The sequence below is a fragment of the Vanacampus margaritifer genome, chromosome 8 (genome assembly GCF_051991255.1).
Source record: "Vanacampus margaritifer isolate UIUO_Vmar chromosome 8, RoL_Vmar_1.0, whole genome shotgun sequence".
NCBI classification, from domain to species: Eukaryota; Metazoa; Chordata; class Actinopteri; order Syngnathiformes; family Syngnathidae; genus Vanacampus; species Vanacampus margaritifer.
The window spans coordinates 20,289,468-20,295,467 of NC_135439.1; positions in this window are offsets into that span (position 1 = coordinate 20,289,468).

The following is a 6,000-nucleotide window of genomic DNA, read 5'->3' on the forward strand; positions in this document are numbered from 1 at the left end:
TTATGCAGTTAGAATAGTGTGGACAAATGTCAGTTTAACAAGAATTGGCTTGAAAGTACCGAGTTTTCCAGCTGGTTGTAAGAGGTAGCAGGCGATAGACACTCGGCTTCTGGCAAAGTATGCAAAAAAAATACAAATAAGTTGGGGACTTTGGGCATGAAGGCCCTTGAATCACATGTGAAAGCCAGAAAGCACCAGCTTTCTATGACTTGAAATTGCTGTAAAAAATGTCTCATAATGGTCTAAAAAAGTCTGAAAAAGGTCTCAAATTTAACTTTGTGATTTCTGCAAGAACCCTGTTTTTAAAAAACCCGAATAAGACCCCTGGGTTACTCCTTTCATAAGCCAAATTCTTGCTCATATAAATGCATTCGGAATACCTCGACTGAACGGCACACTGGTTTTCGCTCTGCGCATGCGCTTCATTTTCTTCTTCGTCTTCTTTTCTTCTTCTTCGCTTATTTGAATTCGCAAGGAATCTTGCTTTACGTAGTAACGACTTGTATGTGCAGCTTCGCCCCACTTGCTAAAGGAGCCTCGCTTGAATATATTGTTTTCATATTATTTTGTCTCTACGGCGCAAATGCCTCAGTTTGTGCCAATACACACATATAAAAGTATATAAGTCCGTGCTACTGGTACCGTAAATACTCAAGCCGGTGTAAACAAACATGCCGCTCACGGCAAAGAACCACACTACTGGAACGACGAGGAAACCGACTACTTTATTTAGCGTGGTGAGTGACATAAATATTTTGTCTTTTATTGACCGTAGAAAGTTAAAAGTGGAAATGACGTCTCATTACGTAATGACGTTATACAGGATATTCCAATCGAGCACAAATGACCATGTTAACGAGAGTCACTCTGTCCGCCACGCATGTAAACGGGTTACCTCGATTGTTTCAGAAACATGAATTCTGACCTTAACCAAATATTGACCGCATGTAGTCAGTGTATTCTTGCAAAAATTCTCATAATTATGTTGTCGCTAGCAAGTCGGCCGACACAACATCAGTCAGACATCCTTTAAAAGCCGAGCTAACAAAGGTTGTGTTAAATGATTGCACAAAATGACATACAGGTCGAATATGTGGTCTAACCTGACATGCACTTTTGTGTTTCCTGTGGAGCGTTTCTATGTAAATTCCACCTCCAGGGTCATGTAGGGTAAGGAGGAAACAACAGCACGATTGATACAAGCACTCGTGCTGGAGGGCCAGCCAGAGAAGAGTATCTGGATTGAGGTTTACTACCGGCTGCTGTGTGTATATGTAGCAAAAGACGTAATAAATAAACTGCCCAAGCCACTTATGTAATAAATGTCCACTTTTATTTGGACACGATTGTATTGCGTAGGAGAAAAAAAAAACGTCAGCAAAACGAGGGTCTATCGTCCATTCCTGCATTCCAGCTTAGCTTTGTTTTTAGTGTGTTTGATTAACTCCATCATAATGCTTGAAAAACATATATCTAATGCTTCTTTTATCATTTTTTAAAATTATTTTTATTTTGCCGTAAAAAAAAGGACAAAGGAAGAAAAGAAAGTGCAAAATAATGAACAAAATATAAACCTAACTTTCCAATGCCATCTATCAAATACTTCCCAGCTCCAATGAAAATCAGAAATATAAAGATGACGCCTACTTTGTATAAACTTTAGTAATCTTGTATGTATCTTTTACCATTTTGAATCATGCCTTATTGTGAAAAGTTATTACTTGAGACACGTATAATTAAAGGGCTTGTGAAGTAATTGTTGTACATCCTTTATGCTTCATAAAAAAAATCTAATTCAAGTCTCACAAATCTGAATATTGATGCAGTTTATTATTAAACTCAATATTAGCTGACATGTTGCTTTTCTTCTTTTGTATATTTTGTTTTTATACTGCCACCTTCATTGTAAATGTAGTGCAGTAAGACAGGAAGTAATGTACTAGGAACTAAAAGTTTATTCAGTGTAGTTTTAGTAGTCGTAGTAGTAAACATTTGGACATGCCAACTATGCATGCAAGAGAAATTTTGGTGAAATTAAAGAGTTCAGATGCATCATAATAGTCAGAAAATGTTCAGTTTAATGCTATTGTTTGGTTTTGTTTAGCTTCGATTGACTGATTGGGAGTTGGGGGGGGGGTATGAAAATGTAAGGGTATACACATTGACACTTTCACTTAGGGGTGTACTCACTTTTGTTGCCAGTGGTGTAGCTACTAATGGCTGTATTTTGACTTATTTGAGATACTGTCAACACTGTTACTCCAAATCTTTGTAGTTGCAAAGAGAATTGTCATTAACTTTTCCCAAGCAAGTCTCCATCTTCACGCCAACATGTACTTGGTGTGACTCGCATGTTTAAAGTTTTGATGCAAAATCAATGTACAACCACGAGTCATTGTAATCAGTAACGTGCAGTGAGGTCTAGGTTTGGGTAGGCAGGCAGTCGCAAATATACACACCAATTACAAATTTGTGTGTCGGCAGGCGAGTGTTCAACGTATCCTAGGGTGACCATATTTTAATGACACTCAGCCTGACCTCGAGATACTTGATGCTCGGATACAAGATGCCATACGTTCAAACTATTTTAACATATGCCTCCTCTGTGTGGGTAGATAAATAAAACAAAAAAACATTACTCTCCGCAATCTTCTTTTTATTATTTTTTTTACTTTGACTGGGGTTCGTACCCATCACCTCCAGTGCGGCAGCTCAACACTTGCCACTCAGCTAAAGTTCTGGGCCACCGTCAGCCAGCCACAGTAAACATTGCAGTGAACTCTGCCTCCCATTTGCCGCACAACGAAAAACTGACAATTTAAACCCACCCAGACGCCCGGAAAGAATGTAATTAAGTATATATCTCCCTGTAAAACAGCCAATTTTTTTACAAAATCAAGCTAGCAATAGCAATGCCAAACACCATGCAAAGTAAAACAGCCATTTAATCGAAGCACATCCACAACGCCAATCTTTCCTTTTGCACCATTCTTTGTGAAAAGTACGAATAATTCTTTGTCCCTTTATTTTTCTGAAGATCCGGTACCTAAGGCGTTGGTCTCCCATCTTTCCAGAGATGGCGTTTTCCCTCAAAAGAAAGGTGTGAAAATAAGTTTATTTTCTCCAGAGTGGCGTCATCCTACCGCTTTGCTGTGCACTAAGTGTGTTTTGAATTCACGAATACGTTCGCATAGAAATAATACAACGACGTAAAAAGGCTACGTAGCGATCTACCTATTTGCGTAAAGGACTTTTCTACTGGGAAACTGACTACGCATGCGCGTACTCACATTGCTACGCGGACTGGGCTAAGAAAAGCACAGTAGTGGTGTGCCTGTGGTGTGCCTTCAGGAGGATCATTTTTGCAGCATTTTTGCCTGCAGGCCAGACAAAGTAATGAGTCATTTTTAATTGAGGTATGAAAATCACCAAATGTTGTTACTTTTAAACCTACAGATAGTGTAGGCTTTCTGAAATGAAAGAAATTATTAAAATAAATAGAAAAAGCCAAACAGTTTCAACTTTCATTTCAACCTACCTTGCCTATCCTGACCGCACGGCACTGATTGTAATTAAGTTATTCTGGTATCAAATACTGTCCCAAATTGAACAGACAATAGCTTCTGCCATACATTCAACTCCCTGTTATATTTTCACAGATCACTGGAATTAACCGGCAAAAAAAAATGCTCCTCAAAAATTAGAATATTGCTCCTCAAATTAAGTAATTGATTAGCAAAAAGAGTTGTTTCGAGCATTGCTGTGTCAACTCACTTTTGAGTTTTAACACTTTTCTCATGCCAGACAAAGTAAGCAAACCACCCTAAACCGAATGCAGAAGACTCTGGTTATTTGCAGACACCAAGATGTCCCTGGGTATGAATGTGAGTGTAAATAGGTTGATTCGTAGGCAATCGGTGTACCTTGCCCAAAGTCAGCAGACATCATCTTCAGCCCACCTAAAACCCAATAAGGTCAAGTTGTATGGATGGATGGTTTACTGTTCTAAAACCAAATACCTGCATAGATATCATTGTATCTAACTTTAGTCATTTTGTATAACACATGAACTATCTCCAGTCTTATTTACTGATCTGGCTCATGAGCAAGACTACTCAAATGCCGACTGAGTAGACATTTCGGTATTTGTCTGAATAATTAGCCAGCAGTGTTACTCTAAATGAGTAATAATCAAGGGATTTACTGATAATTTGGTGAATCGACAACATTATTTAACAGCTGACTGATCAGCGTTTGGAGCTGTTTGCACGTGTTTTGACACCTGTGGTTGTACCACATTCTGCTGAAATTGTGTGCGCATGCAAGGTTGATACATTTTAAGATCCAGTCAGTGGGGCAGGGAGAAAGGCACTCTCCACTGGCTGATGAATTGTAGTCAGGAAGGTGTAGGCCTTCCCTGCCCACCCAGGGGTAATTTTATTGGGCTGCCACCAGCAGCTCTACCATACCAGCTTGCGGATTCCTAGCAAAGATTCATGATTGTCCTTTACAGGAATGTGGTCAGGCAAATGAAGTGTGTGTGTGTGTGTGTGTGTGTGTGTGTGTGTGTGTGTGTGTGTGTGTGTGTGTGTGTGTGTGTGTGTGTGTGTGTGTGTGTGTGTGTGTGTGTGTGTGTGCGCGTGCGTGCGTGCGTGTGTGTACGTGTTTGTCATTAGGAGTGTGCTTATGAAGGACGAGCACATTCTCTTTATTCATGTGGCTCCTTTTTCGGTTGCTTAATCCGATTATATGTTTGCCTTAGCCCACGTCTCCTCAAAGTGGATAGAGAGTTGACACTGAGAGATGACTTAGAAGGAAATGAAAGGCAGTTGGGCCTTGTCTTGTAAAAAGTACAAATTTGTGATGAGGGAGAGACGAACAAGCATTAGCGAGGAACGTTGACCAGAGCAGCTTTATTACTGCCAGAGATTTACACTCTACTTTATTCCCAAATGTCACTCGTAAAACTAAAAGAGAGAAGAAGAGACAAGAGGGAGTGGATGATATACTAGTGTGGCCCTATATGATAATCAAATGCAGGAAATCAAGCATGGAGGAGGATGTCATCATGCAGCTGCATAAGGGTGAATATTGTGATTATTTGTCTTATCAACTTCAATCAGTTTGCCCCTGAGCTGTCTTTCCAATTTGTCATTGAATCTAGTGTAAAAAGGAATGCAATCAAAGCCTTTGACAATACCATTTGCTGTAGCACCGACTGCATTAATATACACTCAGTTAGCCATCAACCGCCCGCTAAGATAAACATCCCCTGTTCCCTCGCACAAATGGTGTCATCTTCAGGCGACATCCTCAAGTGATCTGTGAAAACATGTTTTGACGACTTTTGAAGAATTTGAAAAAGTGTCCCGAGGTGTGTTTCTGAGAAGACGAAAAAAGATAAGATAAACCGTTGGAGGAGTTCAATGAGGCATTCAGGGAGATCATCTCCGATGATAAACAGAAACAGCACAGATAGTGTAGGTATGTGTGAGGTAGTCAGATTTAGGTGATGCAGGTGGCAGATTTTGTGTACTAGATTGTTGTTAGATTTGATAGAGCAAGTGTGACTTGGCGAGCATTGCTTGAGCACGTAAAGTGACTGCATGCTGTTGGTTAGCCACGCTCGGCTATACAGGCCCCCGTCTCGGACTGCATTGTAAAATCACGTTGATCTAGCCTGACAAGGCGTTGAGTCTTATCCCCGCAGCGCAAGCTTAGGGGTTGACGCTGCCGGCTGAGGAGCACAGCAGCGCTGGATAAGATGAGGGAGAGGCGAGAAGATCCTTCGCCTCATCGGCTGCATTAAGAGATGGGAGGAATCTAAAGTGTAAAATCGTCCTCTTTTGCGATCAGTTGGGATTTAGTGCAAGTTTGTGGCAGTCGGCTCCAGCGCTGAGTTCTCCCTCCTGACAGGGTAATCGCCCGAGGGCTTAACGCCACAGGAAGAACAATACGTCCCACTTCCTCTCATCTCATCTCACGGATGATCTGGACAAA